Source organism: Apostichopus japonicus, chromosome 6 (assembly GCF_037975245.1).
Source record: "Apostichopus japonicus isolate 1M-3 chromosome 6, ASM3797524v1, whole genome shotgun sequence".
Classification (NCBI taxonomy): domain Eukaryota; kingdom Metazoa; phylum Echinodermata; class Holothuroidea; order Aspidochirotida; family Stichopodidae; genus Apostichopus; species Apostichopus japonicus.
In genome coordinates, this window is record NC_092566.1 from 15497501 (window position 1) to 15519856 (window position 22356).

The 22356-nt window shown below is 37.4% G+C and overlaps 1 protein-coding gene and 1 long non-coding RNA gene across 2 annotated transcripts in view; one reads left to right on the plus strand and one right to left on the minus strand.

Moving 5' to 3' along the window:
* The window catches only part of LOC139969090 (tachykinin-like peptides receptor 99D), a 90188-nt gene that overhangs the window by 51257 nt on the left and 16575 nt on the right, over nucleotides 1-22356 (minus strand). The gene's annotated exons all lie outside the window — the stretch shown is intronic.
* On the plus strand, nucleotides 2849-22066 carry LOC139969103 (uncharacterized). Its single transcript, XR_011793649.1, has 3 exons — nucleotides 2849-3035; nucleotides 6658-6784; nucleotides 21641-22066. It is a non-coding gene; the product is annotated as an uncharacterized lncRNA (long non-coding RNA).

The window sequence follows — 22356 nt, forward strand, 5'->3', positions numbered from 1 at the left end:
AACTGTGATTACTTCTTATTTTGGTGCGCTGTATTTGTGCTCTCGTTCGTTATTCCTGGGATGAACTATCTCTCCACCTCTCTACTTCTCCCTTCCCCTCCCCCTCCCCTCTCCCCTCCCCCTCTCCCCACCCCTCTCTCTATAATCTCTCTATCTTTCTGTCTTTCACTCGACGTCAGTCGGTACTAAAACCTACATCCAGATAGCAAAGTTTGATACTGTACGAGGTTTGACTTTTCAGATTCTGTCAAAATCTTCATAGTCTGAATTTTCTGTCACACTGACCTCAATTCGTTTATTTTCCGAACATTAAGAAGAAAGTCAAAAATGCAAATGAAAAAAAAAGGTCGTTCTGACTTGATACAGGACCAAACTTTAATTACCTAATATATGTGATCCCTTTTCATCTAATCAGTTGGAAGCTCGGTAAAATAAATATATCTGTCTTTGTTTTTGGATTATAATGGTTGTTTCCCTACATGTTTGTTTCAACTGATGAATTACAAAGAAAACTGTTCAACAGAGCAATACGGTAAAGTAATATCACCCCAGGAATTGATTAAAATTGTCAAAATAATGACATACGGTAGCTCTAAGGCATCGGCATTATAATCTTACTTAAATCTTACGTATAACTCTTACTTAAGAAATGGAATATATTAATTACATAGAATAACTAAAACAAAAGCAAAGAAAGCCAAACATAAAAGATATGCACATAAATCAATCAAACAGAACATCTTATCAGAAAAAAAGGGGAAAAGAAAACCAACTTAAAAGATTACAACAAGATGGACAAAGAGATCAAGAAAGAGATTGAAAACTCCATCTCATAAAAATTTCTTGTTGACGAATCGTAGCATCGATATATATGCTTATAAATAGCTTTAGGTAATTTTGCCCCTTTTTATACTAATAGTCGAAACAATTTATTGATAAGAACCGTCCTAAATACTTTTTCCACGTACTTTGTTTGAAGGAAAGTCACCCAAGATAATCGTCTTGGCACGCAACCCAAACAACTTGATCTACATCCCCCCCCCCCCCCTTAGTCCCCCAGTTCCCAGCCCCCATGCAACGAGACTGTAAGTGTATGATCATCACGGTATTACGTCATCGGTGAGTAACACGAATCCATTGGTAAGGGAACTGATAATACAATTGATCAGGTTAAAGGTTGGTGAATGTTCTACTGCGTGCTATTCACGCTTGACCGCATGATTTTAGCCAAAAGGCCGAGAAGAGATCAACAATTTGCGATGACACGAGAAATTTGTATTCGCATCTCGATGCTAAGTTTGATCTATACGGTGCTCAATCCGATAGTGAACAAAAAGACAAACAGTTGATTTCGATGTGAATAAACAATTTTTAAACAAAACTGTTTTATTTGGTACAATAATTATTCGTAATTATACAGAGATTGATTATAAACAGAATAATGATCTCTACTATAGCCTTCTTTTCGACTATGGTGTGATTGTTATCATTCCAATGAAACCTAGCAAGTAGTGAGGTCGTGACATCGACCCCTGGCCGGCCAAAACAAGGTGGGCTTTTTTTTTGCAAGAGACAATCACGGTTCCCCATCTGAATTGGTGTCCCAAATTTTAAAACCAAAATAAAAGAAAAAGAATCCACAATAAGCTAAAATTGTAAATAGGATAGCCACCCGATGTGAATTGTAAGTAATGTTTTAAAAAAGTATTTTCAAAGCCCATCCCTGTTGGAACAAAAATAATAATAATCATGCGATAGATCGAGAAAGTCATATAAGCCTATGTGGTTCCATGTTTTTTTTTAGACTTGTTCAAGTCTTCCCATTGAATTTAACGTCATGTGTAAAGCCACAATAAATGGAAGTACATTTTATTTCTTCCTGCTTTGGCAAACCTTTCTTGCCGTGCCAGTAGCGATACTTTAGAAAAGCATTACGTATCCCGAAGGATTAGTCTGACGGCGCCAAAAACAGGATACTAACTGACGCTTCTACAGTTTTCCTCGTTGTTTTGGATTGAGACAATTTTAATTACGGAATCCTCTGACGAAAACAGTGACATTAGGAAACGCTACCAAAGATTATGTTCGAACAACAGTCATAACTTGATGGTACAAAATTATAGTTTGGGTGTAAGAGGACACCTCCAACAGTCACCCCCTCCCCCCCCCCCCCGCCCCCTCTCTTCGCCGCAAATCTACTTAAATATAATAATTTAGGCTACCAATCTAGTCCCGTGCCCACGCTAATGTTCTTTGCGCACTGTAAAACGTATGTAGTTATGTAGCGACAAATCTGCATGTCAAAACCATTCATCTTAATTTTATTATATATACACTATTGTCTTGAAAATGCACTGACAATTGTTGATTTCTTCATATAAAAGTTGAAAAACCGATCGGGCGACAACAAATTTGTAGCACCTTTAGAGTTATATCAGTATACCACCAACCCCTTACTGACACGTCGGGTAGCTTCCAATTCAACATTTTAACTCAAATTTGGAATCTTTTTAATTTAGAAAGTCATTTCAGATGGGAAAACCGTATATTGCTCTTGGATGAAAACCCCACCTTTCTATGACCCGGCCGGGAATCGAACCCCGAACCTCCCGATTACTATAATCCTCATTGCTTCAAATGCCACATCTTTCATCCACTCGGCCACAGCACCGGCTCAAGTCATTTGATAAGATTAGCAGTTTAGTCGCGAGGTCCTGAATGCGAGACACATCTAATCATCTTTTATTCTTTTCTTTTCTCTTTTTGTCGAACGGTTGAAGGGTCAAGATATATATATATATATATGTCTGTATTGCACTGGACCAGATGACAGACATGTATTATGTATAAGCTTTTGGTATTAAAACTAAGCTTACTTGTTTAAGAAAAGATAGAGCCCTGGCCACGAAGAACCAACGTTGTAAACTCATCCGCTTTCAGACCCACGTCCCCCATACATCGAAACTGTGACTGCCGTGTGGTCATGACGATGTTAACGTCAGATGTGTGTATATTATCGGAGTCTCTAACCTAAGGTAAGATACAAGTAACTTTAAAGCACTCCTTGGTGAAGTGTACTTAAGTCGCCATTATTCTGCAGGTTACTGCGATATCTGTACAAGTGTGGTTTTACCACGTTAGTTTTAAGTCGACAAGGTTACTCCGTAGGAATTTCACAAAGTCAGCCCTCTTGAAAGGCCGTTGGTTTATGTGGATATTCATATTATGCACATGCAAAAGATAAATTATCGTTAATAATATGTATAGAGCCTTAGCCACTGAGGGAATGGAGCACGTGCCTCTCTCTCTCTCCTCCGCCTCCAAACTTTCTTCCAAGTGGCTTACATTTGATAACACGCACAATCAAAGTTGTATACACTGGCAACACTTTTACACAGTTTAACTACACAACTTTCTACATCTAATACCCCTGATCCCCCTGATCTCAAAGGGGAAAGGACGTCACCCAAGTTTTGTACCCCCCCTCCCTCGCCCAAAAAAAAAATTTTTCTTAAAATGGGAGTCAAAAGATTTGGCCTTGCCCCTCACAATGCGAAGACCGGCTGCGCGCTTGACATTAATGTAATATATATATATATATATATATATATATATATATATATATATATATATATATATATATATATATATAAAACCACTCAACTTGAACTGGGTATAAGAAGTATTATATTTCAAACTCTTTACTAAGTTTACACCTCCTTCATTGCCAGTATTATCCACACCTCGCCAAAGTGCTCAGCACTCATGTAGGAAAAGCTTTTAGGATAACAGAAGTACATGAATTGCCACGAGTATGAAAGCACAGTTCAGAGACGAAAACAGAGTGAATAAGTTAAAGGAATACCCCCACTCACAATCTTATATCGATCAAAGTTATAGTTATAGTTATATATATATATATATATATATATATATATATATATATATATATATATATATATATTATATATATATATATATATATATATATATATATATATATATATATATATACATATATATATATATATATATATATATATATATATATATATATATATTCAGTTGTCCGATGATCGCTCAACGCGTGAAACTGAGTAACAACTACTAGTGTTCCACTAGTCTCAACTATAGTCTCATATATATATATATATATATATATATATATATATATATATATATATATATATATATATATATATATATATATATATATATATACAAAGAAACAAATATACAAAGAAAGACACATAGGAAAAACAGGCACTGACATACGAAACAATTGATAAAGTAAAGTGTTCCCTTGAGTCAATAATTCTACATCACACACAATAAAACAGCAAACCCCTTCCTCTCTTGCTCTTGTTACCTATCCCCTCCTACTCCCCTCCCCCTCCCCCCTGTTCCCATTGACACTTCCTCACCTTCCACCCTTTTCTTCTTCAAAGTAGGCAGCATTTTCCTTTTACAAGCACCATACCTGAGTGCAATTGTGAATATATATATAGCTTTAAATGTTGACGATCAGTTCAAACTGCTCCGTGAACAACCCACACACTCTCTCCTTCCACTTCTCCCTCGTCATTTCAGAAAGTAGAATATAATTACATGTCCTGTGGGTGAAAGACATTAAGCAGCTTTTGCCTGTAAAGATTCTAGAAATATAGTAGTTCAAACTATTCCACCCTAGCGTTTCTTTACGTTTTACTGCTATCATATACAACCCAAGCGCCGAACATCTGAACATTTAATTTCATGGCATATTTCAGTCACGTTGTTAGTAGACTGAATGTTTCGTATACGAAGGAATTCGAAAGTTCTTGTTTCCATGCATAGAAAAAATCTGCCAGTGCCTTGTAATTTGGCCACAATGTGGATGATATAACGGCAACCCTACTTTTTAAATATTAAATACATTTTGTTGGTATATTCTTGTGTATGAACTGCTAAGGAAAAAACAATTCACTTCCACAAGTGGCGTACGCAAGGGGATGGTATAGGGTTGTGGTGGGGGGGGGGAGAGGAGAAAGGCCCCACTCCCATGATCAATCGGGGAAATACGGTTTAGTCGGAGGGAATATTGGCATTCAACCAGTGAAAGATTAAACAATTACCACAGGTGTACATCCCCCCCCCCCAACCTCACCCGACCGTTTTCCAACCTCACATAAAGTGTTTATCAGCACGATTATATCTTCTTTCATAGACGTATTGCAAAGTCTAAATATCCATCAGTATGCACCACATGTCTAAATAATATATTTTATTTTTATTTTTTAAGAGAATCGGCTTCAACAATCCTAGGGCTGCACCCATTCTTGTCTAAAATCTTTTATTTGTCACTGTCCCTGGCATAAAATTTCAGTCCCCTACGTCAATCAGTCGGGGTTAATTTGAATTTGTACAACTGTATGTACTTTCTATATTCCTGAACGTTTTGTATAATTATCATCGATAGCGAAAACGCAATAGTCATCGTCATCGCCCCAATCAAGAACATAATCGTCATCGATGTCGCCGTCATCGTCATCAAATTGGTAGTCCTCGTAATCGTCATCACCGACGACACCACCACGAGTAGCGATGTATATATATATATAAATCATCGTCGTGTTTATCATCGTCAACATCATTAGAGACGTCTTCATTGTTGTCATCATCGTCATTAAAGTCGTCATCATCGTCACTGTCTTCGTCACCACCAGCGACGTAATCATAATCAGATTCTCACCATCGTCATCATTATCGTCAACGTCGCCATCATCACGATCACTTTCATCATAAATTGAATCATAAATAGTATAACAGGGGGCACACCATTTCAAATTCACATTGACTTCAATTTGTGTAATATTATTTCTTCTTCTTTCTTTTTTTCTTTTACAATATTTGTTAAAGCAGAGTATGTTCTTGGTCGGGAACTTTACGATGCCTAGAAAATATTGCTCAGGTTAATAAGTTGTCAATTTTTCATATTCCTAGACTTTGTCTCCAAAATGAAGCGACGGAGCATGTAAGTAGTTAATCCCATGCCGACTTTTTCCTTCATATGTTTTAATAACTGAATCACATGTTCGGGCCAAGCAACTTGGAAAGATTAAAACATTGTCATTACCAGGCGCGTATATCCAGGTGGGTTGCGAGTGTCCTCCCCTCGCCCCAAGTAACAAGTTACGGAAGTTAATCATTTCGAACCACAAGCGCCCCTCCCCCCCCTGCTTAATATTTCTCCCCCAAGGTAGTTTGTTGCTTCGATCAGTTACGATACAAAATGAATGTTGTTTGTCATTGTGGACAAGAAGAACTGTGTATTGTATTTTACATTCCATCTGAGGACCCAATTGTTTCTATTGTGATTATCCGACTACCCTAGCCTTAAGAATACCCCTTAACATATGATTCTTCTGGGGACGTGGCGATTCTCTTCAAATGACATCAGAGGAACAGTAATTCGTTTGCTCAAGTCCTCTGAATGCGAAAGAAGTGCACTAATAAGTCACACAGACACCCTCTAACACGCACACACACACACACCCACGCATACACACTTTTCTCACTGTATCTCTGCTCAGTATGATAAACAAGGACAAATAATTCCAGCAAGAATCGTTGAACTTGACATTTAAGTTTTTCTTTTTCTCTTTTTTTACTTTCAAGAGCTGTATGGAATCCTCCAGATTTCTATAGCTTGCGGCAAGAATACGTCTTTGAGGAGACCAAAAGGGCCACACGAAGAGTTTGTGATATTATATCTTGTACGCGATACGGTAGCTGCTCGATAAAGGTACGACTCTTCTAATATACTTCTAGTTTACTATTAATAAGCGACAGGAAAAATAACCAAAGTTCTTGAGAAATTTCAAACCATCCATCGCAAGTTACTATCTAACCTTTTTCAATCTACCACTTAACATCGGGTAAATGTTCACTTTGAAGAGATACTGACGTGTGAAACCATTCAAAGAAACTTGGGATAAAATATTGGTTTTGTGGCTCTCTATTCTAGTATTTTTCTGGATACATATTCAACCTATATATATATCTAATATATATCTTATATATATCTATATATATATATATCTATTACTATCTGTCTATCTATATATATATATATATATATATAAGCATATATATAAACATATACATACACATACCCCTTCAAGGTGCGCCTATTAAGCTGATAAAATATAATTCGATATTGAGTTAAGAACGAACCTTGATAGCAGATTTACCTTACCTTAACGTTAACCTTAACTATTGAAGTCTTACTCCTTTTTTGTGCGAATGCTTTATCGCTTCAGGGAATCATCAAATTTGGTTCTTTCTGAAAGATCTTTTTGGTTTAAATTACTACCTTTATGAAACATGGGAAGGTAGTTTTACCGAAGCGGATTTAAGGGAATGAAAGAAATCCTTCAGTTGAGCTATACTGATACGAATATACCACTAAACACAGGATTACTAGTATTTTCAATGTCGATTTATCCCAAGGGCGGCCAAATTATTACCTTTTTTTGTGTTATACTGACCACATAATCTATTCGCTTTAGTTATTTACTCTCTTTCTGGGTCCCCTTGTTATGTCACAGTGACGTAAATGCATCGGTTGGTTTAAACGGTTTGCCTCAGTTAAATTTAAATTTACGCACGACGGCTAAAAGAACTTAAGACTTGGACCATAGCGGCCACGATTTTGTCGAATTTTTCCACTAATTTGATAAAATATCGTCCCAGAAAATGACCGGGTTATATAAATAATATTGACAAACAAGACATACATATCCCACGCCTACTTTATGAATATGTTATTATCATTTAAAACCTATCTGCGTCATGTCGATGACATCCTGTCGAAGCTACTTTACTCAGGACTACAAAACAAGACATTGAAAGAATAACATATATACTTTAAGTAGCATTTTTTTTTTGCATTGATTTGTTGACTCAGCGTCTGTTCCAATTGTCAATTTAGCCTGTTTTCCCCGTTTTCGATTTGAGGTTAAATAGTCTTCCACTGAATTTTTTTTTGTATAGTGTCTACCAATTTGAAAACAAAATCCGAATTTGGCATGCTTCATATATATGCTTTATATATATATATATATATATATATATATATATATATATATATATATATATATATATATATATAAAGCATATATATGAAGCATGCCAAAATTATATATATTCATATATATATATATATATTTATATATATTCATATATATATATATATATTTATATATATATATATATATATATATATATATATATATATATGTATATATATATATATATATATATATATATATATATATATATATATATATATATATGTTGATACTAGATGAGACTAGTGGAACACTAGTAGTTGTAACTCGGAGTTTCACGCTTTGTAGCGATCTTCAGACAACTGTAGTTGTCTGAAGATCGCTACAAAGCGTGAAACTCCGAGTTACAACTACTAGTGTTCCACTAGTCTCATCTAGTATCAACATATATTCCGCTCTGTCCAATGGACATAGAGCACTCTGCGCCAAGATAGACGCCAACCTACTCTATATATATATATATATATATATATATATATATATATACGTAAGCATACAGTTATCCCTCCCACCCAAAAGTAACATGGTCAGAATTGATATGTTATTAGTTTGTCGCCATGAAGTCATGATAGTATCAAATATCTCCAGAAAAGTTGATTACTTTTCAAAACTAAAACGAAACACAACTTGATATGTAGGACTTGTTTAGACATAGGTTCATACCTGTAGCTTCTCGTAATGGTTGTATAGCTGTAAGGTCTACATATATAGGTCAACATATATAGGTTATATATAGATCTTTCAACGTACGTACGATATCTTGCGTCACGTATGGAGATGGATTTTGTAATTGTTATAACGTAATTACAGTAGGCTATACCGTGGTTGCAGTTTTCTTTTATTTCTTGTCAGTGTATGTCCTAGGGTCTTTTTTGTTGTTGTACTTATTACTACTATTATGTATATTTCAATCACAACCGTATATACATCAATTTATCGAAAATTATTGGACTTCCTCAATCTGACAATATAGAGGAACTGTAAATATTACGACATTTACTAGTTTCCTTCAAATTTACCAAACATCAAATGAGGATTTTTTTAAATCTTGTAAGTAATACTGGCTTGATAAGAAGGAGGTGAGGTATACTATAGTCCCTGGACCAGGGGTAAATAAGTGGGGGGGGTTCTGGGATATATATGAAATGCAATATAATGTATTCTCAATTTATACTCGCAGTTGTGGTGGAAAACGTTTTGCCTCAAAACAACCAAAAATAATTGGGTCTCGGTAGATCAGGTCAGTAAAAAACTTTTCACACACTCATGAATGTACCACGAATATACGAAACCTTTAATAAGAGGAGGAAGGGGTGGGGGGGGGGGGGCAGATGACATAACTGCCCTGACTCTCAAAGCCTATTTCAATTGATAAGTGTAATACACCCGGCAAATTCGTCATTCTGGTTCTAAACGAATATTCACGTGCTAGAGATGATGTGAAACTCGTATTAAAAAAAAATAAAGAAATATCATACTTTTCGTTGAAAATCCCGTCTCAATACCTTGTCTCAATATCATTGAAACCTAAAATATATGACATGTTTTGCTAAGCTGACAATGTTAGCTGTCGGTTTTACTTTTTTTTTTCACTCTGTAATTTAATTAACTCTGTGTTGCCATATGCATTTTACCAAATATTTCCAAATTAAAAATTCATTTATTTTCCGAAATCAATGAAACTGACATAAAATCATACATTATTTTAATTATTGAAACAATTATTTTCCTTAACTCCTTAAAAGAGAGATAATTGGCGATTATTGGTAATGGGAACTCCATCACCGGCTTACGCGTATCGGGAGTGCCTCGATTCTTTGTCATTTAGTTGGCCATAATTACCTTAGTTAGTTCACAATATGATATTAATTGAACAAATTCATGTTTTGTATAAGACGGTAATTGTTTTAATAATGAATATCTCTTTCTGGCTCGGTCAAAATTATCGAGAACAAAAGCAAAACAGAAAATGAACTTTAAAAAAAAAAAAAAAAAAATGTCCATCGAAGCGATATGGTCACATTGCCAACTAAGACCATTACATAGTTTGCTCCATTTTACGCGGAGAAGAACCTAACCTGTGGGTTATCAGATTAAAGGGGATTATAAATTAGTAGCAGACTAAAAGAGATCGGTTTATGATAAAGTACCACTTCAACCTCAAGGTAGACTACCTTGCAGTCGTTTACATCAATATGTTAACTTGTGACAAACACTCATTGTCATAACATTTCTATGGTCAGTACCAGACAGATAGGTAGTCTATACTCCGGAACGGCCAAAAATAATAATAATAACAATCATCATCATCATCGTCATCGTCGTCGTCATCGTCATCGTCATAATCATCGTCTTCGTCGTCGTCATCATCATCATTATCATCGTCGTCGTCGTCGTCGTCGTCATCATCGTCGTCATCGTCGTCGTCGTCATCTTTGTCGTCGTCGTCATCATCATCATATTCATCATATTACAACTGCTAGTTTTTTAACACTTGTGACCAATTTAGCGGCTTTCGTGTCGCTTTTTTACTTTCCTTAACGATGCCATGGGAACTGACATTTAGAAACAAGAGTTAAAAGCCTAAATGGAATTCTGCATTAATTGAAAGCTTTCGAAAGGTCGCTGATCGATGAGTCATGGAATGTTCCATATATAGTCTTTATTCAAATTAGAAACAGTGCTTGGAACGGTTGAATTTCATTCTGAAAGGTATACTGATGCATTTGACAACAAGATGGCTCCCAATGGGAAAGACCACGAAGTACTGGCAAGTGCATTTACTCCATAAATGTCGCCAAACTTTTACAGCAGCGAAATCATTGAAAATGGAGACAAATACGTGCTAAAGAGGCAAAATTTCGCGTATAGGGCTGGCTGATATTGTTTATATAGAAAGTTAATATTTTAGCGTACTAATTATATGTATTTCCTGGTGTGTAATGGACCTCAAAGGTTCTCCTTTTACGTTTGGGAGCGTTAAAATTAGAGATTAAATTGGTCTCATAGGGGGAAGAAATTACTTAGAGAATAATGGATCATATAAGCACATTGAAGATTATTATTTGTCTTTCTTCATAACATCTTCAATATTTGTGTGAAAGTGTTGACTTACAAAGATCAGTATTGGCCCCAAGGTTTAGCAGCCTAAAAATTGCCTGAAGGGTTTTTGGGAAAGTATTTTACTAGTATAACATCATCTCCAAATTACTTCAAATTCAACGGTATATAGTAGATAAAGTACTTGTCGAATTAGAGTGTAAGTGACGATTGTTTTACTTTTGCAAAATTTGGGGCCATTAATGATTACTTTTATGATAATTAATTATAGTCCACGCTGTAGACCACATCTGCCATACATGCAGAAACAATAACAGCACTGCTCGGTGTGGGTAGTTGACATTTCGCGGATATGCTACCTGTTATGGTGTCAATGCACTCGGAGTATAAATATTGTTACGAAAAGTTTCTTGAACATTAATTAAAGAGCACCCTTACTTTTGTTGCTGTAGCTTTTGGGGGAGGGTGGGGTGGCGGTGTTTCGGGTGGGGGGGGGGGCATTTTTGTGAAATAACTGAGTCATGACCTTATACATTTTTTGATTATATTAATTTTTTGGGGTTAAGTACATCGAACAATACCTTGAAATGCCATACCATGCAGGCAACTCCCTGGCCATACACAGAAAGTACATTCAAAATTTAAATGTATCTGTATTCTTTGTTCCTCAGTGCAATCACTAACCCTTTTACAATTGAAATATCTGCCTATACTGTTGATGGTGCCATACCTTAGCATAACGTCCAGTCATATTAAATGTTAAACATTTTTAAAGACATTTTCGGATCAATTGCCATGGTGACATCGTTCAAACTACTTTTGCTAGATGCGCGTTCTGAACTACCACCAAATTTGAAGGGGAAAAAATCGTATCTTCAAGATTCGAATTTTTCGAAAGATACTATATTCCCCGTGCTTATAAGGATGTGCTTTTTGAGAACAATTTCAGCAATTTTCTTAAGCACTTTTTCAGCCACCGAAAGATTCCTTTAGATATCCACCGATGAACGGACAATACCAATGAATATCTTCTTTTTTTTATTCGTATTTCATGTTTGTATCACGACACCAATTGCTGTCAAACTGTCTGTAAATTTGAGTTTTGCAAATAACAGACAAAAACGTGAATGAAATATATTCAGAAGACAACATAGTTCGACTCACTGTTCCACTTTTGAAGTACCCCGATGTAACGACAGCCCATAGAAAGGGCTGGGCGCGGGGCAAAGGTGACTGAAGGGGAAGGGACAGGAGCAGGGGAATGGGGCAGGGGCAGGGGTAGGACAGGGGCAGAAGCTTTTTTTTTTTATTTTAGTACTTTTTGCTAACGTTATAGAGCTGAATACCTCAACTGACTGACACCATGGTAAGGTTCTTCTGCTCGGGTTATTCATTTTATCATTCATGCAGTCTTACGGAATGCATTGCAGCCTTGTTATGAACTTCCCCGCGTCGTTTTATAAGGTGGTCCTACCGTGAATGCCTATGCACAGATATTTCGTGGTAAGCAAAACCACCATGTCATAAACAACTTCGATTCTCTTTGACAATATTGAGAGAAGAGAGTATGATTTCCGCTGTGAGCAAACAAGCTGGAAATTACTGTATCGAAGTTACAATTATAAAATTATGTAAGGCACTGTAGGGTAAAAATAAAAATAAAAATTTCTAAGCATGCTTTATACTTGGAAATGTCGCTTTTTCGTAGGGGGTATAGGTTAGTTTTTTTTTCTTCTTCTTCCATGAAATGAAATCATTAACTCGGGTTAACATGCAAATAACTGCATTGAAATGGAAAACTGTAACGTGTTTGTTGCCTCAAGAAATGCAGAAATAGATATTCACAGTTTAAATAGTGAGCAGAATATTGTCCAGATCACCCACGGTAATTGTGTGGTATAAACAATCTTGACGTTTCCAAGCAATTAAAAAAATTAAAAAAACTACACCATACTTGCACCAAACCTATGCTTAGCTACCATAGCACTTACACCACATTTGCAGCATGACTAAAAATGTGGACTATACTTAAAAGAATAGTCCAGGTCAAAATTTCTTTTTGATATGTTACAAGGGAACATAATCTAGGCATTCTAGTGAAATTTGCATTCAATTCATATGTACAGATATTGAGATATTGACAGTTGAAATTATATGATATTCTACCAAAAGTGGACTTGAAGCAAACAGGTGTAATGTCATAGTTGCACACTGACAAATAATGTAGGAATTGAATGCCAATTTTACCAGAATGCTATTATGGTCCTATTTAACACATCAAAAAAGAAATTTTGACCTGGACTATTCTTTTAATAATACGTAATAACAATAAAATATGTGACCGGAATATGCTTTATATCTTATAGAAGATCCTTTTTGAAAGTTTTCTTTTTACATTATTTCTAAGAAAGATAGTTCAGTTACCCTATGTGTAGTCTCAAGGTTAATTCAATGCGAGATAGTATTTGTGAGGTAATCGCTCTGTTGTCATTAGCAGGAATGGAAATAACTTAAGATTAAGCCCTCTAAAACATCATTCATCTCGACAGATGTCAAAATTTCATATTTATGATGGGTGGGCAAGTTTAATTCAAACTGACATACATCTGCATGGGGGGGGGGGGGGAATAGCGGCTCTCAAGACATAACTGCAGCATAGAGTTACGGAACATCTAAAGTGCCTTTCAGAGTTAAACGGGTTTATATATTTCTTCGTTCTTTCTTTCTGATTTTTCTCGATAAAGTATAACTGTCTAATAATCATTACTTTCAGACTCTAAAATCGTATCCTTTTCGCGCGTTTACCGACACAGTTATAAGTTTACCCGTTCTATGTTGTTCATTTGATTTTTCGACCTTGCAGACTTACTGACAGACTTTCAATCCAGCCGTTTGGACTTACTGACCTACCGCAATGTCTGAATAGTGCATGGTTTAGTCAGAGCAAAGCAAATACTTCATTTTGTCGACATTTGGGCCAGTCTGGACCCGTTTGATGTCGAACAACTTTGTAATGTATACATCTAGTCTTCTTTCCGTTAAACGGTAGGATAGCTGCGTGTTCAAATAGTTCAGATACTGTGTTAGTACCCCTACCCCCCCCCTGCCCCTAACACACACCTTAATAATCCATCTTTCTAATTTCAGCCTATCTGCAATGCAAGCAGGTACAAACCCAACCGGAAAATACCTGATTTTGAATTCAACGGTAATAAAATTAATATCCTGGTAGATACACATGAGATGGTTATCAAAGCTTCCTTAGTTGATATAACCGCATGACATCATAGTTTAGATTCCTCAGAGGTCAAATGTCAAATTAATTCACTCGTTCATGACTGTCGCTAATGAGTTCAGACGAGAAGATATGTGACATAAGTTAATAATAAGTGACTTTTTTTTATTGTTCTTTTTATTCATCACTGTCATAAAAAGCTGTTAAGGTGCATGTTACTGGGAAACGTGTTGTAAACACGACCAAATGCCTTTGATTAAGAGCTATAATAAATGCTTGAACTTCGTAGTAAGTATACCTTGGTAAAGTTGCATTCTTGTGGTTAAAAGGTGGGAAGTATCTCGTATGGCATAAAGTAAAATTTTAAGTACGAATTTATTGGACAAATTAATTGAAAACCAGTAAAAAAGTCTTCTACTCTAATATACCATAGCTGTAATGCATATTCAACAAAATATTATGATCGTTGGTATAACGAAAAAAGAAACAAAAATGAAATAAAATAGGAAGGTTAACGAGAATGCCTCTGTCTATAGAGTCTAGAGTGTGTTATTCATCTACATGAGCTAATACAAGCTCTGTGGAGTGACGTGCTAGCTAGTGCAATCTCTGTGGGGTGAGGAGATTGTCAAAGTGATTAGGTTTCGAAAGTTGCAGTTATAGTACGAAACATATTTATGTAATGTAATGTAAATAAAATCTTATATAGCGCACTACGCGCGATGCATCTGTGCGCTTTACAAACAATCTATACAATACAATGCCATAAAACATTAAATAGAAAAAATAGTAAATACATATACCATCTACAGAAATATACAGGAATATGAGATCGAAAAACTATTAAAAGTACTGGTGAAGCGTAAAGCGATAAAACAGAATGACTACAAAATCTACAATTTGAATGCTAAAAAGTGATAATTCCAATTGAAGTTAGAACCTAAAAACCAACACGACAGAACAATATAAAACAGATATAAACAGGAATATGAGATCGAAAAACTAATAAAAGCACTGGTGAAGCGTAAAGCGATAAAACAGATTGACTACAAAATCTACAATTTGAATGCTAAAAAGTGAAGATTCCAATTGAAGTTAGAACCTAAAAACCAACACGACAGAACAACATAAAAACTAAAAAATCCTAGAAACCATCTTTGTAGTGCTCTTGAAAGAGATGCGTTTTCAGGTGTGACTTGAAGGAGGTGAAGTATTAAATATTGACCGTTCTAACATTTTCTTGAACTTTGGCATGGCAAGATGAAACATGTTAAGTCGTCCATGGTATGAGTCTAAGGGGGATGGGTATCCCATTAGGCTCCCCCTTTGAGAAATTTAGGTCAAATGTAGGGTACTTAGATACAAAATGGTATATTGCAATGCCATACTATATGACACAATGTTGAACTAAGCATCGACCGTGTGTATTTTGTACCGCATATACATATCATATAATTATGTACTGTAACACTACAAAGTATTGTAATTGTGTGCTAAGGACTTAGCGAACCCCCTCCCCCTCCCTCCTCCACCCACCTCCGCTACTTTTATTCGTATACGCGACTTCGTCCCTGCTTTTGTCACCTTTTTCGAAGAGGTGTTAAGATATAACCTCGAGTTCGTTATTAATCTTGCTAGCTGTATTTATCGTGGACTTTAAGCTTCGTAGCATGACTGGACTTCAAACAATAATATACTAATTAGGCTTGAGAAAGGCGCAGTTATAATATACGAAACACATTAACGCGATTGGACAGTAACCTTTCTAATATTTTGAAAGACATGGTACGATATAAATAAAGGACAATAATATGTAAATCAACTTTTGTCCTCCCCTTTACGAAGGAGTGGTAAAAACCTTGGCGACCATCTTGAAGTATAGATTAGTACTATACAAGATATTAAATGATGACTGAATGCACAAGATATGTATTTATTGACCACTGCTTTTTTTAATCCAATAACCCATTAAGTATTTCAGGCTCATCAGTTAGAGTGGCTGGATTACTTAGACTAACAAACAGACCATTTGGGTCAGTTCTTTACCGTAGATGTAACACAAATTAAGAAAGGACAGCATCAGATGTTGATTGCCTCAAACAATATGTTTTTAAAATGTATTGTAAATTTGACAAGAACAATTTGAATGTCATACAAGAGTGCTCCGTTGTTCGTACGATGTTAAAAGACCGTGTTTTGGTAGTTATTAGCATTTTATAAAACAATGGATTTTAAATTAACATAAATACCTGTACTGCACGAGGGGACAAAGGCATTCCAGTGATTAACCATATTATATAGCTGAATATCTTATACAGGGGCGTATCCAGGATTTTCTAATCCGGGGGGCGCGAATTACTATCTAAGCGGAGCGCCACCATCGGTTGGCGCGCAGCGTACAAGAAAATTTCTGGTTTTGATACCACCCAGATCACCGGAAACGGCACTTCTCGGGCTTGAAAATAACCAACCAGATGTACACTTTTTGCCTGAGAACCAAGTGTTTCCCAATAGTTCTTTCCATCCATAACCTTTTTGAAGATTGTCACCAGTCACAAAACATGTTCGACCTCATCGCATCTCCCGTGGATCATTGCTGTTGTAGGTGATTCTACGTCGCGCCACACAATATCCGTCAGCCCCACTTTTCAAGGTTTTAAGCCCATTATTTGTTCAGAATTTGAAAATTCACGTTTCTCGTGAATAAACTCACCTCAAAACATATCCATAACGTTGCACAAAATTTCATCTATGGACAAACAATATAGAAAAACCTCCTTCAACCCCTAACAGACCGGTCAAAATTGCACGAGTAGAGGGAAGTGTGATGAAGAATGCTGGTCAGAAATTTTCGAAAATTCAGACACAGTTAATTTCTTGGTGTACAAATATTAAAACCTCTTATAACGGCTATTATAAAACTTCGTTGAAGGAAATGAAAAAATAGCAGATATTTCCGAAACCGAACACTACACACATAGGCGTAGGAGGCGGAGGGGGGGGGGGGGCTACAGCCCCTAATTCGCCATTACTAATGTAAAAGAGTTTTTACATAATTGGACCCCCATGCTTTTTCTCCATCTACATAAGACATTTCGTCGTTTACATTAGCATCCCGCGGTATACTGCGCAACTTTCACGGACCGTACGGTACACGATGGCATGCGATGTCATAACCGATGCTTAGTAGTAGTAGTAAGTTGAGTCTCGTCTATCCGACATGCTCAGTTATTAACCTCCGCCACGTATCACGATCTTGCGCAAGGTTTATTGCTTCCTCGAAATTGTTAATATTAATGTCCTTCAATTGCGACTTTAACCGATGCTTGCTTATATGATATTGACATTAACATGTTGAACGCGCGCGGAGCGCGAACATTTTTGGCTATTTTTTCGGGCAAGTCGGACAATTTTGAGGCTGTTCATCCTGGAACGCCATTTTCATGCTCACTGATATGATGTGATATCTACTGTTTGCTTTACAAATTCGAACAGGCTCGTAGCGAGGAATTTGCCAAGAGAGGGGCGAAGCCTGTAGGCAAATTATCTAAGCGTAGCTCCACCATAAGTTGGCGCGAAGCGTACAAGAAAATTTTGCCCGAAAATGCCTCCCAGATCGCTGGAAATGGCACTACCCAGGACCATTTGTTGGCGCGAAGCGTACAAGCAAATTCTTGCCGAAAATGCCTCCCAGATCGCTGGAAATGACACTTCCCAGGCCTTGTAAGTTGCATCTAAGCACTTTCTATTTTGAAATTACTAGCGATATCATAACAAATAATGCTGCAGGGGGGGGGTGGGGCGGTCGCCCCCTTTCCCGAAATGCATCATGTTCCCCGACGACACGGTCGAGTTCGAGACCAGCCACAGTTGGTTTCATAGCACAATTCTACAATTGTTTAAGGCGTATATACACACACACGCGTTATGACAGACCATATATAGTATATATATATATAGATCATGAGTGAGAGAGGAAAAATGGAAACGTCAAAAATGGAGTTGTCGGTGTAAGGGGTAGGGTGAGGCACACGCCCCTTCCGAAATCCTTGATTCGTCACTGGCTACCCTGTGTATATAATAGGGATCAGCGCTGTAATGATGTCACTGTTCCTCTTTCTCTTCCCGGTGTCTTTGCGTTTTCCTTCTACTTTCTCCTTTTCTTCTCTTTCTTTTCCCTTCCTTCCTCTCCTCCTCCTCTTTTTTCCCCTCTATTTTCCTTTTTTCTTCTCTTTTTTTTCTCTCCTCTTTTTCTTACCCGGGGGGCGCGCGCCCCAACGCCCCCCCTGGATACGCGCCTGTTATAGTTAAAATCATTAAATTTCTCATATAAACTGCCGGTCCTCTTTGTACTGTTATTACCTTCTTGTTCCTTATTGGCTTCTTATTTTTCCATGACAAATTTCACAAGTTTCTTCATTATGAACTGCTATTCAATGGCGTAGGAAGGTACTTTTGAGTGGGGGGCTGAAGACTGATGGCCGGCCTGGGGGAGGGGTCTAAGGGAGAGGTCTAAGGGGAGGGGGTGTCCCCCTCCCCTTTGGGGAAGGGGAGGGGTGTCCCCCTCCCCTTTGGATTTTTGCATTTCCAGGTGGCCTCAGATGCAATTTGGTGCAATATAGCACACTTCAACACCCACTCCATTTTGTAAATAATTTTGCATTTTCACCTGGCCTTAGATGCAATTTGGTGCTCCAAATGAGATTTTTTTCTCAGTTGGAAATGAAAAAGGGGTTTTCTGACTTGCGGAGCAGGGGGGGGGCGGAATGATACTTCCGCCCCCCATATTTTTCACTGGGGGGCTGGCTCCCCCAGCCCCCCGGTTCCTACGCCCTTGCTGCTATTACAGTTCAACATATGCCCACTCTTGCTCAAGATGTATTCTCTACAGTCATAAATTAGAGATAAACACATTTCTTTGGCATCTTTCCTCGAAGAAATAATCTGTTGTCAACTGATGTTTACTGGCCAGATATACAGTCTGATATGCAAATCCATATAATAGGCAACTCATTTCTTAAAGCAGTTTCATTTTGGGAAGGGAGGGGAGGGAAAGGGAATCGATTAACGAAAAAACTGAAAGCATTATAATGTTGTTGTTTTAGAAAAACATAAATATGTAGGCGACGTAATGTTCAAGAACCGAATGGATTTGTAAATAATTTGTTTACTGGACTTCATTAAGACTTATTACCTTACTACCCTGTAGTTTTAGAGCGCTCGAATTGGAGGGGAGGCATTTAATAATTAACCATGTACTGATCTTATATTTCCCTAAGATTAAACTCACCCACCTCCCCCCCCCCTCCCAATATGCCCCTCCGTTTCTGGAAGACTCAGTTAAGGGCGCACGTGGGAGGTGTGGAGATTCAGTTTAATTCCTTGTTTTTTATGTAAATGCAGGCTGACGTAGAGTGGAAAACAAACAAACAACTTTCTCATTGTTTAGACTAAACCCAGCTGCAAATCCAGGTGTGAATTCCAACAGGGTAGGCTAAACTCTTTAAAATCTCCGTTGACAATTTTCAATCAATTTTAACAGCTGTGACTACATATCCAAACTTAAGTATACTTTAACCAGACAGAGCCCTTTAGTGATGCGGCTTTCTAAGGAGAACATTCCAAGCCGCCATTTTTGTTACGTCTACTCAAGCTTTATGTAGGCCTAATGGTTGAATACAACACGTTTCTATGTTGTATATACATATATATAGCTATTAAACTGTTATCTTACACAAGCCTTTCGAAGGAATTCGTTATCGAGTGGATCTAGTTGGTGTCTATTCTTGCATAGGCTTTCTCTTTGGTGTCTTTATACTTACAATGTATCATATTAAATGCATCAAATACTATTTTAGTACACGTTTGTTACGAACACGTTCAATAGACAGCTGTGACATAGATAAACAACATAGATAAACAAAAAATCACAAACAATGCTTGAATGTCACTTATAATGCTTCACTATCACATAGGCCTACTGCAAATGAGGAGTATGACATTTAAACAAGAAAAGCCAAGGAAAATAGTAAAAAAATTCTTAGTCTAGAAAACATGGTTGTATAACAGCACTGTCTATGAGTGTATTGTATGTACTGTTTCTTTTGGTATCCATTCGTGTATCTTCGCTATACCATTCTGTGTTAGCGCATAACTAGCTATTATAGTTATATTCATTTCGTCGATATCAGCGATCACGAACCAGTGGCGGAGCGTCCATACAGTCAGGGTGGGGGGGGGGGCGGATGCCCCATTGACGGACTCAAATGGACTGCTGGCGCCCATTACAGCTTTTTACCACTTTTTACTTATTCGAGAGTATTGACTTTTTTATTGCGCTCTCATCTACCTATTGACATTTGTCACATTTTGTTGGTGTAATTTTCTGACAAAATGCTCTAACACCCATATAAACTTCCGACTTGTCACAAATGGCGATGACACCTATTTATTCTTCGTTTATCTGCAAATAGCAAGGCCCGGAAAGGGTCATTTCCGGCGATCTAGGAAGTATCTTTACTCAAAACATTTCTGTACGCTCCGCGGCAACCTGTGGTGGCGCTCCGCTTAGATAGTGACGAAAGCGCCCTTACACACCACCCCCCCCCCCCACCTTCTGACCAATACCCCTTGCTCCGCCACTGTCACGGATCGCACCCACGCTTGCATATCATTACATCATTTGCCTCCAAATCATGCACAAGATGACAGAATAATCTGTAAGCAGCTTAGATTTACATACCTATATGAAACACAAAGTATATTTAATAGTCTAGTTATATATGCTAAACAGAAAATGCCAAAGTAATTTCCTGTTGAGTAATGTTGATTAAATATCAAATGCCAATCAAATGCTCTAATTTTGTATCTACAGCAATCATGGTAAATTTCATACTTTGAAATAATGAACGTGCGGTAGTTTTAGCTAAAATAGCAAACCATTGATGACTTCGAATGAAAAGATACCGCCATTGTTCCCGAGTAGAAATGGTTTAATCCAGATAGTAACGATCACAAGTCATTTGAAAGGGACCTTGCAGCGTCGTGCACAGAATTCCCAAAGGTGTGCCAACTTTCTAAATCCCCCGACTGATATGGACAGGAACCTTTTTGAAGTTAACATTTACCCCGAATGACAATGGAGGCTCCCCCCTCCCCCCGCACTTCCCTCCCCACTGGAAACGAAGTAGAGAAATAGCTTAGGTAAGCAAACCTCTTTCCTCGTTTCTCCCAGTCTCCAAGAACATGAGCAATTTAACATGACAACGGTGATACCGGAAACCCATCCGACATGGACTTGAACAACTATTATGAGCAACTCCCTGATTCCACTGTCTAACAGACTGTGGGAATATACATCAGCATGAGTGCGAGTACATCAGAGTGAGGTCGAGTACATCAGCATGAGTACGCCGCGGACAAGTACCGAAGACATTGTCACAGTATCTACAGATATATTATAATTATTTTATAGAGTACCAGAGTACCCTATAGAACGACTATGAGTACAACTCTAGTACCAGTACTGCGCGCCAGTACTGCCGTATACGATGTCAGGCAAAATGTGCTATATATAATACGAGTACTAGTAGTATAGGGACTCACTATGCAAGTATATAAAGTACGCCCACTTGCTGTGTGGAGTTCCATGTCAGTCGAGACGTCGGGCAAGATCAAAATATATGTGGCTGGATCTTACATATTGATCGTTCAAGGATTTATTATTTATCAGAGAACCTATATATGTTGATATCATTATAAGGAATACGTCACCTTTGAATTGCTTACTTAATAATCTTAAAATACTCATAAGATGACTTCTTCAAGACGTGTTTGAAATAGTTCATTGAATTAAACTTGACTGTGGTATTGTGACGTCCATACAGTCAGGGTGGGGGGGGGGGCGGATGCCCCATTGACGGACTCAAATGGACTGCTGGCGCCCATTAC